The following is a 19,182-nucleotide window of genomic DNA, read 5'->3' as shown; positions in this document are numbered from 1 at the left end:
CCGGCTAATTTTTTGATTTTATTGTAGAGATGAGGTCTCGCCTGCCCAGGTGGGTCTCGACATTCTTAACTAGAACCAAACTTTATGTGGATCTAGTCTTGCGAAGTCATAGAAATGATAAAAAGTAGAATCAAGTACAGAAAAAATTACACATGGGAAAGGGATAGTCAGGAAGCCCATTTCATAAAATAGCCCTGGTAAAGTCATTTTTATTTAAGGGAAATTTAAAGAATTAAATTATTTTGTTATGTGTGCTTCTTTTCTCTATTAATTGTTACTTCACTTTTTTTCTTGTAGAGTATTAATTGGCCAGTAAAATCATCAGTGGAGAAACATGGTATCTATGCAGAAGTTAAATGGAAACAAATCAATTTACAACAAATAATTTACATATACAGAGAGGTGTATGTGTTTGACCATTTCATGATGGGTGATTTTTGCATGCACGTGCCTACACCATGCTGAGTGTTCAGCAGTTTTTGACCAAAAATGGCATGATCCCCATGCCCCACTCTCCCTATTCATTGGATCTCACCCTGAGTGACTTTTTTTGTTTCCCCGCTGAAAAAAATCCTCAAAGGGTGATGTTTCGCTGATGTGGAAGAGGTGAAAGAAAAACAGCAGAAGCACTACAGGGCATCAAAATTGACGAGTTCAAAAACTGTTTTGAGCCATAGAAAAAGCATCTCGATAGGTGCATTGCATCAAATGGAGAGTACTTTGAAAGTGACTGAAGTTTAAACATGCAAGAATAAATGCACAACTTTTTATAAATAAATTCTGTTGTTTTTGGTTCCCCCTTGTGTGTGTGCATGTGTGTATATATATATACAGGAACACAATAAAAGTGCTCAATTCTAGTATTGAGTAATTTTTGTTTCTTTTTATGTATTAATCTTCTTGGGCTACCATACCTAAATACCACAGGTTGGGTGAGTTAACCAGAATTTATTTTCTCACAGTTCTGAAGGCTAAAAGTCCAAGACCAGGGTACTGGCAAATTTGGTTTGTGGTGAAGCCTCTTTTCTTGGTTTGTAGATAGCCTCCTTTTTGCTGTGTCTTCACATGGTCCTTCCTCTGTATGTGTGTAAAATAAAGATTACAAGGATGGACAAAAGAATAAAAAAGAAAGCAATTTTGAAGGGAAAAAGGGGGTATATATCTGAAGCAATTTGAGGAATGGAATTAAAAGACATCAAATGCAAAATGAAAACACGTGCCTTCATCAATCCTTTCTGACTTCTCCAGACCCTCCATACCATCCACTAAAATGTAAGCTTCTAAACAACCAGACCAAGCCTTGATTGTCTTCCCATTTTTAACTTGTCTTTTCTGCTAGTAATGGTTTCTATGATCTGTTTGTGGATCTTCCAAAGATGGGTTAAAGTAGTGTAGTGGTAGTGGTAGATAAAATTTTTTTACCTCAAAGACAGAATAAACACCTCCAAAATACTTTGTTCAAGTTCACTGAATAGTAAGCACTATAAATATCAAGAAAAGCTTTGACAAGGTATGAGAGAACTTCACTTAAAACTTTCCCCACACAACAGGAGCAGTAACATATGTCAAGCTTGTATTTTGGCATCTGGCCTTAACTTGGGAAGCTCTGAATAAATTATGAAACAAAAGGAAAGGCTTACCAGTAAGTGGTGACCAGGTGCCGTCTGAGGGGGAATTATTTGTCTATTATGGGAGTTCTACTTTTGGTCAACTGAGAATTTTCAAAAAGCCATTCTAGAGTCTTCCTGGATGGAACTTGGCTTCTAAGCTCTGGAAATCTGTAAGCAGTCTCTCTGATTTGAATGTCAAACACCTATTGAAGTTTCCTTAGATTTTTCTCCCTGGCAGATCATCTTGTTCCAAGGCTATTATTTATAGACAAACTAAAATTACAGCAAGGACTCTAAATGGTGTTTTTGATTCCCCATTCTCTCCATAATAAGATCAAAGAAGACAGAAGGCAGCAGAGTGGGAGGATGCACTACTCTCTCTATTGGCTTTGGATTCATAGGGAGATGTCTGAAAAATGAATGCCCCAGGGTAACGAGACAAGGTTTAGGGAACTGTCTGGGCTTTGTAGGGAGTACTCTTCAGAGAATTATGACATGGAAAGGATCTGTATAAGATTTTTTAATCTTAAAGCAGGCATAGTTGAGTATTGATTTGGGGTGCTGGCCAAAGTATTGTTTCCTCAAGTGAGAAAAATCAGGAGATAGATACTAAGAGTTGCCTCAGATATTTGTTGCAGCTTCCTCTTCAGGATAGGAATTTTTTCCTCTTTGCTTGTTCATGGATTCTACATAAAAAAAAAACCATTCTTCTCTCAGCTCTGTACCCATTTTCTTTTAACTCCCCCTGTAAGCACTATCTCAACTCTCATTTTTTTCTTAACATTTTAGGAGTGAATTTACGAGTTGCATAAGTAACTTGTGTGTGTATGTTTGTGTGTGTGTGTGTATACATGCATGCATATCATGTTTACATAAACATTCTTAACGCAAATAATATTTTACTTCATAATTTTCATATGCAAAAATTTGTTCTCATATAGAATATTTCCACTGCACTCATTTGTCAGAGAAGGAGTTAATATAGAGTCGGTTTTCAATAAGGAGTGGGGAAGCATTCTGGTGAGTAGGGATTGCTTCTCAAATCTTCTGTTACCTAAGGAACAGTAAATCAGAAATAACATACTATATTGGATTCAAAAACAAATGATCAACAGACCTATTTGGCGAATATTTATCTATGACCTACTATATGCCAGACACCATCATCTCCTTTTCTCCCCATTCTCTTTTGTTGTAAGAACATTTTGACTTACAAAATTGAAGGGATGTCATCTGATTAAAATCAAATCTTGGGCTAGGTACAGTGTTTCACACCTGTAATCCCAGCACTTTGGGAAGTTGAGACAGGAGCATTGTAAGCCCAGAAGTTCAAGATAAGCCCAGGCAACATAGCAAGACCCTGTCTCTACAAAGAAAGTTCAAAAATTAGCCAGGCAGGGAGATGCACACCAGTACTCCCAGATACTTGGGAGGCTGGGTTAGAAGGATTACCTAAGTCAAGGAGGTCAAAGCTGCAGCCAACTGTGATTGTGCCACTGCACTCCAACCTGGGCAACAGAGTGAGACCCTGACTCTAAACAAACAAACAAACAAATCAAGTCAAATCTTAGACTCTTTAGAGCAAAACTATGCACACCTTCATCGCAAATGCTTCTTATTACCCATGAATCTGTAATGGATGAACAAGAGTTACTTGTGGACAAGCATTTGCATTCTGATTTCAAGTTTAGTTCATTGTGTTTGGGCCAGAAATTAGTCAGGGTATTTTAGTGTTTAGACCATTAATTGGTACACAGAGACTTCTGTTCCAAGTTGAAAAGAACAACAATTAAAAAAAAGCAATAAAAATTATAACCAAGATTTTTAAGTTCAAAATTTATGTTTTAATTTTATTAAACAAAATTAGGGTCATTTTTGTCAGATAAATATTTTATTTTTGCATTTATTTACATTCTATTTGTGTTTACTCTACTTGTAATTAATTTTAGGCTTTTTTATAAGGTTTTTTAAAATCTCAAACTTGAAACTTTTTTGATTATGAAATTATTCTTTATTTCTTGAAAAGGTAACAAACCAAGGCAGGAATACACCTATGTTAATAGTGAGACTACTTGAAAATATTTCTGTCTATTTGAATCTAACCATATAATAATAATGCATGTTGTTAAAATCGCTTATCTTTTTTTGGTATTTCAATTCATCTTTTGTTCCTTTATTCACTGAAAAATCATTTGTTGTACCCCTTCTATATTACTATATGTCAAATTCCATACTAAACTTTGAGAATATATAATGAATGAAATACAGTTCCTACCCTTAAGCCTATTAAGAAAGAAGATACGTAAACAAATTAATTATAATGACTTGTTGTGGAGTGAAATAACACTAAAATAATAAAGCATATTAGTATTGGAGAGAAGGAATTGATTTACTCTATTTGGTAGGGAGGGGTGAGTGAAGATGTACTGGAGGAAGTAATACTTCAGCTGGGTATGGAAAGACAAATAGGTAAACATTTGACAGATGGGGTAGTGGGAAGCAGCACTGTGGTGTGGGATTGAAGATTTTCTAGAATCATGCAATAGACTAAGAGGCATAAAGCAATATTATTTGTTAAGGTAAGTATTATTTTATTTTATTTTTTCACTTGAAAAACATTGACTAGGTGTCTGTTTTTGCCAAATATTGTGTTAAGAGATACAAAGAATTTTAAAAAGCCTCCTGTTCCTGAGGGGAAGGATAGTAAGAGAAAAGTCTGGAAAAATAAACTGGACCATGCTAGAAATCTGGATTTTTGTCCTAATAGTGATAAAGAATCATTGATGACACTCGTAAGGTGGGAAGAGGGACAGAACTGGATTCTCAAAAGATCCTACTGGGAGCAGTTTAGTTGGAGGAAGAAGAAATGAAAGACATGGAGTCCATTTTCAGTGCATTTCATGAGAAATAAATGCTCATGAGAGGTAGGGCAAGTGTCAGATGAAATGAAGATAAGTGATTTGACTTACAATTAGGTAGGATCAATAGATTTTGGAGAGAGAAAGAAAAGAATTTTAGACTGAAGAAATGGAATGGATGAGGTACTAAAAATCAAAACAGAGAAACTAAATGTAAAAATAAATTAAAGGGTAAATTAATTGTTTGGGGACCTATTGGGTTTATGGTATACGTGGTACATCCAGTAAGCAGTTAGATAAGTCAGATTGTCAGGGGAGTGAAGGAGGCTGGAAATACTGTGCTGAAATCCTGTGTATATATCCAATGGTTAAAAGATGTGAATGAATGATATTGATGAGGAAATAGGAGTAAGAAAAAAAGAGGACAAATTGCAGAACTCAGGAGAAGATTAGTGTCTTTATCCTAATTCCAAGAGTAAAAAGATAGAACATTTAATGGTGTGTAGCAATTTTTAATAAAGATATAATCTCAAAGTCCTTTCTAATCAGATAATTCAAGTATAGCATTGTTTTTCAAAATAAAGAAGTACATTATCAGATAGAAAGGATAACTTTGATTTTTTTGAGAGCTATAAAAATACTTTTAATACAACCTTTTCTGAAGAGACATTATATTATGTCTGTAAATATTTGATAAATCTCACAAGATCAGAAAATAAATATTTTACTCTAATTTCCAATTTTTGGTAATATTTTTTATGCAATATCATTTGAAAATTTTTTGCAGTACTTTGGGTAAAATTTTCCTTACATAAGCAAATAACAAAAATTTAGTGGTAGTAATTTTTAAACATATGTTAAGAATTAGCATTTATTTCTTTTCTGTTTTTCCTCCTTTCAACAAGTAGTCTAGTAAAAATGGAGTTATTTCAACAACTTCAGAAACAAATGGAAAATAAAAAGTTAAAGCCCATGTAGAGACTTTAAATAATTTCCATGTAATTTTGGAATGTGGAGGGCATCAAGGCGGGCCCGGAGAACAGGGTCTGAGACTGGCTAACCCCTTAATGAGAGAGCTCTGTCACATCCCACACATCTAGTGCAAAGGTCAAGTTCACATTGGTGAACTATCCCTGGCTTTAGAGGCTCAATAACAATTCGCACTGCAAAAAAATAAAAGGAACAATCAGAGCGAGTTGTGTTGTATGTAACAGGTTAATTGTTCTTTACTTCTTTTATAGTCTTTGATATGTGTGGAAAAGCAGAGACTCTTCTGAGTTCATTCATTTCTTCATTTATTATTTACTCAGTTAACTAATATTAAATGGGCAGTCTGTTTCCAGGCACTTGGGATACAAAGATGTACGTCAAAATATCTATTTTTAAGGGACAATATGCAAAATATTTTTTTGTAGATTCATACTCTTTCTGAAATCCAAACAGAAACTAAATTTTTACAAAGTGAAACAATCTACAGAAAATGTACCAAGGATTATACAACAGACAGTCAGGTGCTTATTTTTCAGAATGAACAATTAACATTTTATGATATTTGTTTTAGTTTATCTTACTTGAAATAAAGATTAAGTTAACTCTCTCCAATTTCATTTTTCTTCTTCCACATACAGAGGTTACCATTGTCTTGAAGTTGATGTGTATTCCTCTAGTTCATTGCTTATACTTTTATATTTACAAGCAGTGCCCATACAGACTATACAGTGTATTTTGTTTTACTTCATTTTATATTTGTAAGCTGTAGAAAGATAGTATCATATTATATATTTTTTGATACTGGTGTTTTCACAATAGTTTTGACACATTTATCTTCCCTGTTTTTTAAAATTTATTTTATTTTCCTTTTTTTTGGAAAGACAAGGTCTTACTATGATGCCCAGCGGGTCTCAACTGTGTGGACTCAAGCAATCCTCTCTCCTCATCCTCCTAAAGTGCTAGCATTACAGGCATGAGCCACCACACCCAGCCCTTATTTTCTCTGTTGTTTAGTATTCTATTATAGACATATCACATAACGGATTTTTTCATTCATTCTCTGTCAGATATTTAGTTTATTTCCAAGTTTTCTTTTTCATGAAAATGGTTACATATAGGGAAGAGAAAATTTCTAAGATTTATGCTGAGAAGTGGGTTTTCTGGGTCTCAGATGATATTCAGGATCAAGAGTACTAGATATCATAGAAAACATCACAGCAGTGGATTAAAGTTCCCATTTTCCAGTTAACCCTCTACACCTCCAGTCATATATTTTTAAAATTTTGGCTTATTTGTTGAGTATGAATTATATGGTTATTTTCTTTCTCATTTATTTTATTAATAATGACTTTGAACATATTTTCACATGTTTATTAGCCTTTAGGTTTCTTCTGTGAACTGTTACACCCTTCATTCACCTTTTCTCATGTTGTTTTATACAAGTTTAGAAGCTCCATGTGTATTTTGAATGCTATTCTCTTCTTGGCTACATGTATTGCAAACATCTTCACTGTGTCTGAGGTATATCTTTTGATATTGGATATAGGGTGTGAGAGAAATTTGATAAACCCCAAAATAAGTGATCCCAAGGTATTTGACCTGAGAAATCATCCATCATCAGGAATGAAGAGTAAACCTTCAACCATCCATCCATCACATTCTATTTCCCTGACACACACACTCCCCAAAACTATTTGCCTTGAGTTCACTAAGACTCCTATTTTTATGTGTTTTATTGTTTTAGTCCATCATCACAGAAAACACCAAATATCAGGGTCACTCATTTCCCAGACCCCTGAGAGTGCTGTAGATCCCCTATTTTTCTTTATCGTCCACCTTCCCAACTCCCTAAATCCTTACACTTTGCTCTTTAATACTGATGGTTAATCATTAGCAAAAGTCCTCATAGACTCAATCTTTTTGGAACATTCTCCTTCACCTTCTTGATCTGAAATAAAGGTGACCACCTCAGGGTCACTAATTCCCAGATGGTGGCTGTTAAATTCCTCCTAACACCCTGTGTATGTGTCATTCTTGCTTTCCTATGAACTTCCTATTTGTTTACATCTGTTTTTGTTCTCTCAGTAGTGTTGTAAAGTTTTGCACACATATTTCTTGCATTATTCCTTGGTATTTTATCATATCATAAAGTATTGTAAAGTTTGTATTCTTATTAATTCTGATTTTCAAATCTTGTTGTTTTATATATAAGGCCCATTGATTTATGTATATTTATTTTGTATCCTGCCACCTGACAATTATCTTACCTTTTGAAATAGCTTTTCATCCTATTTTATTGAGTTGAAGTCTCATGAGGCCACCCATTAGGCCTTTTCTGAAATGGGTGGAGGTGGACCACAGTTTATTCTGTGGGGTTTGAATGAAGTAGAGTGATAATTGGCTATACATTTCTGCCTTGCTAAGTCGTTTTTTGTTGTTTGTTTTTGGTTTGTTTGTTTTGTCTTCTCCTTGACTGTTCTACATTGCTTGCTTTTTCAGCTCCAAATTTGGGACGTATGAGACAAAAAGAAAATACAAGGAGCTCACCATCATGTTGGTCAGATAACTTTAGTATCTGAAAGTCTTCTGTACTCATCATGACTGAAAAGTGCAAAAGTCTTGGACTCAGTCATCCTGGGTTAAAATCTCTTTCTGAGCTGGGCGTGGTGGGATGGGCCTGTCGTCCCAGCTACTCAGGAGGCTGAGGTGGAAGATAGTTTAAACCCAGGAGTTCCAGACCAGTCTGGGCAATATAGCAAGACCTTATCTTAAAAAAAATTACAAAATTAGTCGGCTGTGGTGGTTCATATCTATAGTCCTAGCTACTCAGGAGGTTGAGGCAGGAGGATAATTTGAGCCTAGGAGCTCAAGACTACAGTGGACTGTGATTGTGCCACTGCGCTCTAGAGTAGGTGACAGATTGAGACTCACAAAAAAAAAAAAAATATATATAATATATATATATATATATATATATAGTGTAGTCTTTGTAAGTTTTGTATGTAGAATAAAATTTTATACATAATTAAATTTTACACGAAATTCCAAAGATAATCTAACAGTGTAAAAGAAGATAGCTCTCATCATCCTTGTGTCCATAATGGACCATATCATCCTTCTAATAAGGCAAATTAATATTTTTATAAATCTCCTAATTATCTTGGGAGTAACACAATTTTATCATATTAAAAATTTTTTGTTAAGTGTAAACATTTAAATATAATTCTGTTTTTATAGACTTGTTTGGGCATGTCTTCACTTTTAAAAATATTGGCAGACTCAAAACCAAGAAAGAAGCAGTATATCGCTCTCAAATTCTGAGAGATTTTACCTAGAAGGCAGTTGCTGTGTATTTATCTTTTTATAATACGCATCTACCAATGTAGCTAGCAGTATTTCTGCGTTGTTTTTTTTTCTTCACTTTAATCTTTGACTTTGCTTTTTCACTGAGATAAATAAGATTGAAAAAGAAAAATTATGCCTTGAGAGGAAGTTTCCCAGTCAAAAATCAAATTCTTTTTAACTAGGAGATAGCAAGTATTTAGTTTGAAATAATACAACAATTTTAAGGGGAAAATACAAAGTCATGAAGGAGACTTAAATACTTCTAAATTACCAAATCTCTTTTTAAAGTAGATTCAATAATTTGATGATGTAAGTGTAAATTAATCAGTAACATTTGGATATGATTTCACTTAAGTTGTATGTAATTACTCTCAAATGAAATTTTGCTTAGAATAATCAATTTTGAAATTTAATAATAATTTTTGGTGATATGCCTAAATTATGCATATTCATCTAATGATCACATTTTAAAAAGAAAGTTTACTTCCTGATGTTTTCAGAATTATAAATTTAAGATCACTTTGGGAATATACTTTAAGTGATTAACATGGAAAAAATGTCTATACATGTCAACAAGGAGATCAAACATATAAATATTGGTTAAGCAAATGGAGCAGGTTATTTTACGAGTCATTTGTTTTCTTTAAAATCAAATTTTTTAAACTTTAGGATTAGCATATATTCATTATATAAAACTGTTTATATTGGAAAGAAGAAAACATGAACATATGGGTTTCTTCCCATCATATATACAAAATAACCCTTTTCAATACTTGATTAATATTTTTCTGGTTTTCCATGCATGTTTATATCATTGAGATTCTGTAAAGATATTTTTATTGAGGTTATTTTCACTTAACTTTTTAGTCTAAATATTTTTCATGTTTCTAAACACTTTTGATGTCAGTTACTTTGTAGGTAGCTATATAAAATTGTATCCTGTAGCTACACCATATTTTACTTTGGCAGTTCTTATTATTGAACTTTTTCCAATTTTCTCATTTTATAAAGATGACTATAAAGAACATTGTGCACAGTATTCTTAATATATATCTATAAAACTTCTTCATATTTTGAAGACCCAGAAGAGCATGGAAATTACTGAATCAAAGAATAAAAACAGGACAGGCTCAGTGGCTCGCCTGCAATCTCAGCACTTTGGGAGGTTGAGGCAAGGATTGTCTGAGTTCGGAGGTTTGAGACAAACCTGGGCAACTTGATGAGACCTTGTTTCTACAATGAATGAAAAAATAAGGTGGGCGCAGTAGTGCACACCAGTGATTCCAGCTATTTGGAAGGCTGAGGTGGAAGGATTGCCTAAGCCCCGCAATTGAGGCTGCAGTGACCGTAAGTGTGCCACTGCACTCCAGCCTGGGTGATAGAGTGAGACTCCAACTCAAAAAAAAAAAAAAAAGAATAAAAATATTTGCCAATCTTTAGGAGTGGAAATTCTTTTTTTTGAGTCGGGGTCTCATTCTAACTCCCAGGCTGGGATGCAACGGCATGATCACTGCTCACCGTAGCCTCCGCTTCCTGGGTTCAGGTAATCCTTCCGTCTCAGTCTCCTAATAGCTGGAGATAATAACTACAGGTGCGTGCTACCATGCCAAGCTAATTTTTAAAATTTTCTTGTAAAGATGAGGTCTTGCTATGTTGCTTAGGTTGGTCTCAAACTCCTGGGCTTAAGCAATTCTCCAACCTCAGCATCCCAAAGTGCTGGAATTACAGGTGTGAGCCACCGTCCCTGACCAGCACTGAGAATTCTTGATCAAAACAAGTCTTCCTCAATGGCAGACAAAATGTTTTATCTCACTATTTTAATTTTCATGTATTTGCTTATGAATCTATCGAGATCTTAAGCCTTTTAAATTTTATTTGCAGGAGCTTTTACAAGGACTTAACTAGTCATTATTTTTCCATTTACTTTGTTATATATATTTTTTATATTTTTGAATTGGAGTCTCACTCTGTCGCCCAGGCTGGAGCGCAGTGGCACACTCATGGCCACGGCAGCCTTGACTTGCTGGGCTCAGGCAATCCTTCCACCTCAGCCTTCCAAGTAGATGGAACTACAGGCATATGCCACCAACCCGGCTGATTTTTTTGATTTATTGTGGAGATGAGGTCTCATCAAATTGCCCACGCTGGTGGGCTCAGGCAGTCCTCTCACCTTGGCCTCCGAAAGTGCTGGGAATGTAAGTGTGAGCCATTGTTCCCGGCCTGCTTTGTTATATTTTTAAAAGTTCTCAAAGATAAAGAACAGGACTGCACTTTCTTGGCTAGACTGTAGGGGAGAAGGAAACTATGAATATTAATATCTTTCCACTTATTTAGGTCTTCTTTAATTCCTTTCTACAATATTTTATAGTGTTCAGAGAATGTGCTTTGTATTTCTTTTGTTAAATTTAATCCTTAGTGTTTTATCTTTTTGAGTTTTTTTCATTGTAAATGGAACTGTTTTCTTAGTTTTATTTTTGGATTGCTCGTTGTTTCTGTACAAAATACAATTGCTCTTTGAATATTCTTCCTGCATATTCATGATGTCTTCCTTCACCGTCTATGTTTCCTGGAAATTGGCAGCTGGATTAAAGTTTTCATCAGGCTCAGGTTGTCTGTTTGCTCAGACTAGATGGGCTTGTTCTTTCATCAGAGATCATATTCTCTGGTTTTTGTTCCATTTTGTTGTTGATAGTCATTTATGCTTAGTGCCTTGACCCATTAATTCCATTGGAGTTTAAAATAGTGATAGTCTAATCGTTTCAGTTCTTTTCCATTTGTTTGCTGTAATGACTTTAAAAGAACCTTTTCCTCTCACCTATTTGTAGGTTATTGAGTCATACAGTTTGTTTGGGAAAATTAGCATAGTTTCTTTCCCTTTATACACTTTTTTTTTTTTGGCTTGTTAGGCTTTTAAAATTTATTTATTTAATAATAAATTAAATGTTAAGTATAATTCAGGATCAAATATGCAAATGGTCATTGTACAGGTAAAGTTTGGGCCTCACTTTGGTCCCCACTGTGCCTGATTTGAGATTGGGTACCCTTATTGATGAAGTGTCTCCCCACCTCCAGCAGTTTCCCTCTACTACCAATCCCTTTCTTATATAGTATGATGATAATTGTTCAGGGTCCGCTTATGAGTGAGAATGTGTGATACTCTGTTCTTTGTTTCTGTGACAGATCACTGAGTACTATAGACTCTAAATCTGAGTTGCAGTGAAGTTCATAGTGGAAGAACTCAAATCACTCTATAAACTATTTTCAAGACAATGAATTACTGGTTTGAAGGTGACTAGTTTGTTATTTTACTTTTTAAAATATAATTTTGAATCCATTGATTGAAACATTTTTTATAAGTTTTGATCCATTGCAATTATTCTCCATATTAAAGCTTAAACTGTTCCATTTTTCCTCAGTGAAAACCTCCTTTAGTTGGCTCCTGAATCCTTTTTACCTAACCCTTGTAGTATTTGATACCTTCCTTACTGTCTGGTTAAGACAATGTTTTAGACTCAACTAGTACATTTCTTGGACTGGAATCAGCAATTTTTCAAAAAGTTCTGGTTTCTTTCACTTTGAAATGATATTATAAGATCACAGTCTAAAAATCAGGAATGTTCATTGTTCATGGATTAGTTATTGTAGATCATTTGTAAGTTCTTTAGTTGACAATGCTAGAAAACCTTATGCATGTATGCACACATGGAGCTATATTTAAAGATCAAATTTATTATGATTACAGACATGCTTTTATAAATGTTTTTTCCCCCGAAGGGTAGGACAATTAAACATGATTTATTTTCTATGATGAAGCTCTGCTCAGATTCCTTGCATATTCTCTGGTCTCCTGTTTTTATTTATGTTCTTGAAATTTTCATGTTAAGGTTTGTCTTGGACTTCCAACTAGCCTAACCTGAAAGTATAAGATCACAAAGATAGATGTTAGCCGGGCTTGTTGGCTCAGCCTGTAATCCCGCGCCTCGGGAGGCTGAGGTGAGTGGATTGCCTGAGCCTGAGGGTTTGAGACCCACCTGGGCAACTTGGTGAGACCTCATCTCTACAATAAATAAAAAATTAACTGGGCGTGGTAGTGCACACCTGTAGTTCCAGCTACTTGGAAGGCTGAGGCAGAAGGATTGCCGGAGCCCAGCAGGTTGAGGCTGTGGTGGCCTGGAGCAGCCACTGCACTCCAGTCTGGGTGACAGAGTGAGACTCCAACTCAAAAAAAAAAAAAAAAGATAGATGTTTGCAAGATGTTTTGCCATTTGTTTAATAGCAAAAGTTTTTTTTACTTAAATTGGAACTTTTTAAAAAGAACAACTTAAAACATCACAAATTATTACTATGAGTGGTTAGAATCCAGATACTTTGAGACAAACTTATTTTATTATTGAATATTTAATTGTTTTGTTCAAAGAATTTCAGCTTTGTTTCCATCCTATAGGGTGCCTCTGATTTAGAAGTGTCTCAAAAATAGCTGTCTGATCTTTGAAAACACTACTTTATAAATGTACAGTAATGTAACATACAAAGAAATTGGATATTTTTGGGGTCACAGATTATTCTCTTCTACCTGGTACATGGTTTTTGCTTTTATATGTAAAGTTCTCTTGATCAAAGATACTTTGGCTTAGGCCTGCCTCAAATATATGTGATGTTTAATCTGGATTTATTTTTCTTTTTTGGAGTTGTGTGTTTACTAAAAAAATGGTTTATAAAATGAAGACATTTGTTTCCATTTGTGCAAGTCAATCTGATAATTAATAGCAGATTCTTTTTCAAAAGAGAAAGAAAACTATTCTTTTTTGCATTAAAACTTTGTAAGTAGTTCTTTTAAATATTTTGGTATCTTTTAAAGACCTTCTATTAAAACAAGTTACATTATATGAGCCCCTCTACAGAATAATCATTATTTTAAATGAATCTGTGATTAATTCTCACTCCCTCATATTATCTCCCACAGGGAATGAAATGTTAAGTTCCTAAAGATGATCATAAACTGATGATGTGTGTATCTTAATTTCTGATACAATCTGGGCTACCTTGAATGATTTGTTGGAATACCCAGGAATATTTTGATATTAACATATATACTTGTGGTGTTGCAGATGGGCAGGAATCTAAATGTATGGGGCATACCCCAACTGCATTGAACAAATTGGTTATATCTCCCTCTCCTCTTTAAAAACAAAACAAAACAAAAAAAATCCACATCACAATAGTATTATGGAAGGGATGTTTTTAAGAGAAAGCATTGCTAATCAACAAAGTAGATAGTCTGTAAATAACAAGTTTGAAACTCTACTCAGAGTTAATTTAACCCTTCTTAAATCTATTTGCCAATTTTATTCTACCTCTTATGAGTTCAAAGGACATAAATCTTCTGTGATTTAATGAATAAGAATTGTTTCAAATGAGTGTTTTTGATCTTTCCCTTAAGATATTTAGTTAGATCATTAATTCCTTAACTGTCAGCTCATTAAACAATGGGCTATTACTAGACACTTGTGTGTAACCTCTGATTCTCACCATTTTAAAATAGAACGAATGTTTAAAAATTTGACCTAAGTGTCACTTAAAAAATTTGACCTAGGTGTCACTTATCTTCTTTAGGCCACAGTTTTTTCATCTGTAAGCCTGTTGTGTTCATTTTGGAAAAGGAAGTTGCATTTCACTCAGGAACTTAATTGTTTGATCTTTCCAGGGCAATGAATTATATTGAACTCCTCCAGCTATAGCCCTTTCTTTTCTGTCTCTAATATGAGAAGAAAAACTTGAACCCTGTTCTTACTCATTTTAACCGAGGATATCACTTATCACAGAGAGGCAAAATAAAAAAAAAACCAAAAAGACAATTTGCATTCTGAGATAATCTAAAAATAGCCTTTACCTATATGTACATGGTGAATGTCTAAAAATATATATCAAATATCAATATTTAAAATTATTAGACAAAGGAAGCTAACAGATGATAAAAAGGAGAAAACAAATAGTTGAAAGGAAAATTTATCATTGAATATATATATGATCTTAGCAAGGAACACTATGTGAGTTTATTCTTGGATAGTGATATAGTTTGGATGTTTTTCCCCTCAAATCTCATGATGAAATGTGTACTCCAATGTTGCAGAATGAACCTGGTGGGAGGTGTTTGAGTCAAGGGGGCAGATCCCTCATGAATGGCTTGTTGTCTTCCCCATTGTAATCGTTAAACCCAAAATTCAAAATCTGAGAGACCAAAGAGCCAGCTCCGATGCAAACACACGAGGGTCTTTATTCAGGCTTGAGTCTGGGCTCACGTATGAAGCCGACGCAGCAGCTTCAGGGAGGAGAGGCCCGACCCAGGCTAACACGTACCTTTTATACATAATTCTGAAGGGGTGGGGTAGCTTTACAAACTTGTGCACACAGGATTGGATAAAAACTATATGATGCAGTTACAAAGACTTTGGTTGGTTGATTTGAGTTTGATACAAAATTGTGCACACAGGATTGGATAAAAACTATATGATGCAGTTACAAAGACTTTGGTTGATTCGAGTTTGATACAAACTTGTGCACACAGGATTGGATAAAAACTATATGACGCAGTTACAAGGACTTTGATTGGTTGATTCGAGTTTGATTTGCGTGGGCTCAGGCTTAGTTACTTGTGATGGACAAGTAACTGCCAAACGGGCAGAATGGAATGCCAGATAAGCTAGGTTTAGCAAGCAGGCAGGAGGTTTGAAACAACACCGCGCTTACCAGGAGAGAGATGCCACAGAGGCTACCACAATTTAAGCAAAGGAATGTCCGGAAAGGGCTTATTGCTTAACATTCACACACTGCTAGCAGCAGTTGCAGAATTCATATAGTAATAGTTCTTTTTTGAGTTTTTTTGAATCTCTTGGGTCTCTCATAATGAGTGAGTTCTTGCTCTATTAGTTCATATGAAGTCTGGTTATTTAAAAGAGCCTGGCAAGCCGGGCTCAGTGGCTCAGCCTGTAATCCCGCGCCTTTGGGAGGCTGAGGTGAGTGGATTGCCTGAGCCCACGGGTTCGAGACCCGCCTGGGCAGGCGAGACCTCATCTCTACAATAAATCAAAAATTAGCCGGGCGTGGTAGCGCACGTCTGTAATTCCGGCTGTTCGGAAGGCTGAGGTGGAAGGACCGCCAGAGCCCAGCAGGTCGAGGCTGCGGTGGCCGGGAGCGGCCACTGCACTCCAGTCTGGGCAACAGAGTGAGACTCCAACTCAAAAATAAATAAATAAATAAAAGAGCCTGGCAGGTTGATTTTTAGATCTTTTAGAAATCGCCACACTGTTTTTCCACAGAGGCTGTACTAGTTTGCATTCCTACCAACAGTACAGAAGTGTTCCCTTTTTCCCACATCCTCTCCAGCATCTGTTGTTTTTTGAGTTATTGATGATGGTTATCCTGACTGGAGTTGGTATCTCAGTGTAGTTTTAATTTGCATTTCTTTGATGATTAGTTAGGTGAACATTTTTTCATGTGTCTATTGGCTGCTCATATGTCTTCTTCTGAGAAGTGTTATTCTTATATATTTTTGTGTTGTCCAAGGTAGGAGTATTCTTGTTGATACTATAGTTTACTCCATGCTCTATGATTTATAAATTTCTAGACTTACTAGATTAGAAAGAATGTCACTTTCTGGTGGGACAGGAACACTAACACATTAGGGAGTCTTGTAGAAGGAGCAATGTCTCTATTGTTTATAAGTATTAATACTTCAGGCAAAACTTAGTAGGGGTATATTGGATACTTTTGGATTGCAGCCTTGGAATACATAAGATCATATGGATATTAAAAGTATTTCTGGCAAATAAACTGTGGCCTTGGGAGCTTCACAAATCCTCTAGAGAGAAGTAAAATACCAAATTATAGTTTCATATGGGTCTAATTTTGTTAATCCTATCAATAAAGGCATTTTAAATAAATATGATAAAACTAGCCAAATAAAGAGAACATCAAATTAATGATACTGAATTAGAAAATAGATAAACAAATTTATGTGGTCCAGTCTTCAGTTTGGGGATTAAATTGATTAGAAGCAGAGATGGAGAGACCAAAATAGACACCTTGTCTCTTGTTGTTTTGATGAAGCACCTCACATAACAAACAGTTGAGGAGAAAGGCATCTCCTTAAATTTTATCCTCAGATAAACTTTTAAAAGCAAAAACAATTTATAGAGCACTAGTTTCTAAATAAGTGAAATCTTGAGCCCTTTCTCAAAGTCGGTACCTCCCTGACTTTTGAAATGCTGATGATTAGAGATACATGATGACCTTTCACCTATATTGATGTGCAAATCAAGTGAATGAACTTTTTTATTCCAATTTGAATGGACTAACTTTGGTAACTTTTATTGTTTCTTTTTTTGTTTTTACTTTAATTATCCTCTGCAGGTTTTTAAAAAATATTTAGCCAGTTTTTCTGAAATCTGAACAATTTTTTTTTACAAAACATTGCAAGAGATAAATATTTACTTTTTAAACATGCGTATGTTCTAAGTTTTCTTCTCACAGAGACTACACAGTGTGTGGCACAGTTAGGGGCTTGTATAACCTGAAGACAGAGTAGGATCCAAAACAGATTTTTATCAATTCTACTGAAATATTTTACCATGAGTTTGCTTTTATTTAGTTTTACAAATCCATCTTAAACCTTTGCAGTGGATCATTTAATCTTTGCTTCTGAATTTTTTCACTGAATTTGTTTTAGAACTGCTTACTAAAAATAGATGCTTGGCTCAAATAAGATCCCTAACAAATGGATCTTTTGATCCATTCTTTTTCTGCCCCTATGAAAATATTCACTTTATGATCTTGCTGTGAAATCATTTTTTTCCTTAACAATGTAGTTTTTAATTTGCTAGGATGAATTTCTAAAATGACTAGTTTTCTGGTTGTATAGCAATAGAGCCAGTAAATAAAACTAAGATATGGCAGATGATTTTCTCATGTCTTATGTACACCAAAATCTTTGAGACTAATATTGCTGTGCTTTGGTTCTAACATATGCCTGCCTTTTCATGCGAAGAAAGAATCATTTTTGAGACTACACTGCCTCTCGGTGGTTCCTTTAATACTTAATTTTAATTACAAAAAATTTTATAAGATTAAAAAACCTAAACTTTTCAGTAATATGTTTCTTAGTGTTTTTACTTCTAAGAGTAACAGTAATGTGAATTTTCATGTGTTTTGTTTGCATATTCTCACTGACTGAATACTAAGAGCCATGATGTGTTAAGAGTATCAAGATCTGCTCTCCCTGAAGAAAGAATGAATGAGTCTCCAAGAAAAACAGGCATTGACATTCTGAAAGAGAGGATGCCAAATCAGGTTGAGTAGAGGGTATGATTACCTTGGAAAAATTCCATCTCTGTGAAAATTCATTGTTCTGAGTCCAGGTATTACCAAGTTGCTTTTTGATCTATATTATCATTTTCTTTTTTTTTTTTTTTTTTTGAGTTGGAGTCTCACTCTGTCACCCAGACTGGAGTGCAGTGGCCGCTCCCGGCCACCGCAGCCTCGACCTGCTGGGCTCCCGTGATCCTTCCACCTCAGCCTTCCAAGTAGCTGGAACTACAGGCGCGCGCTACCACGCCCGGCTCATTTTTGATTTTATTGTAGAGATGAGGTCTCGCCAAGTTGCCCAGGCGGGTCTCGAACCCATGGGCTCAGGCAATCCACTCACCTCAGCCTCCCAAAGGCGTGGGATTACAGGCTGAGCCACCAAGCCCGGCTATATTATCATATTCTAAAAATAAGTCTTACAAATCAGAGAGCTAAAACTTCACCTTAGCACCTCTGCCTGGTAAGTTGGCTTAATTCAATTTTGTTTGAGTGTATGTGTGTGTTTGTGTGTGTGTGTGTGTGTGTGTGTGTGTGTGTGTGTGTGTGTGTCTATGAACAAGGTCCTATCCCAAGAACCTCTATGAAGACAGTTGAGTAAAAATTGATTTCAGACATCAAGGAATGCATCATTTGTTCTAACAAGGGGAATACTTCACTTTTGTCCCTTTGATATTATCCAGCATTTGTTGATGGACTGAATAATTAAAACTGTCAACTCTTTCTCCTTATAATAGTATGATCTTTTTAATTTGCTAAAAGATATTACATGAAAAATAGTGGTAAAAATAGTTTCTAAAAAATCTATGAGGCGGCTCTATGTAGGGTGAAGACCCATGATATGGTTTTTAAAGTTTTTTCAGAAATGCCTCAGTGCTTAAACTGATTCCTAATCTTATAGCCCTAACTGATTTATTATTTTATAGGCATAAATTATTTAAGGCTGTCAATGGTTAGAAGTTTTCAAACAGACTAAAATAAACTATAAACTTGTTACAGTGTAATCTTATTCAAGTTTTTAC

The sequence above is a fragment of the Carlito syrichta genome, unplaced genomic scaffold (genome assembly GCF_000164805.1).
Source record: "Carlito syrichta isolate Samal-C Ts95f unplaced genomic scaffold, Tarsius_syrichta-2.0.1 Scaffold64587, whole genome shotgun sequence".
Classification (NCBI taxonomy): Eukaryota; Metazoa; Chordata; class Mammalia; order Primates; family Tarsiidae; genus Carlito; species Carlito syrichta.
Note: the sequence above shows the minus strand (reverse complement) of the source record.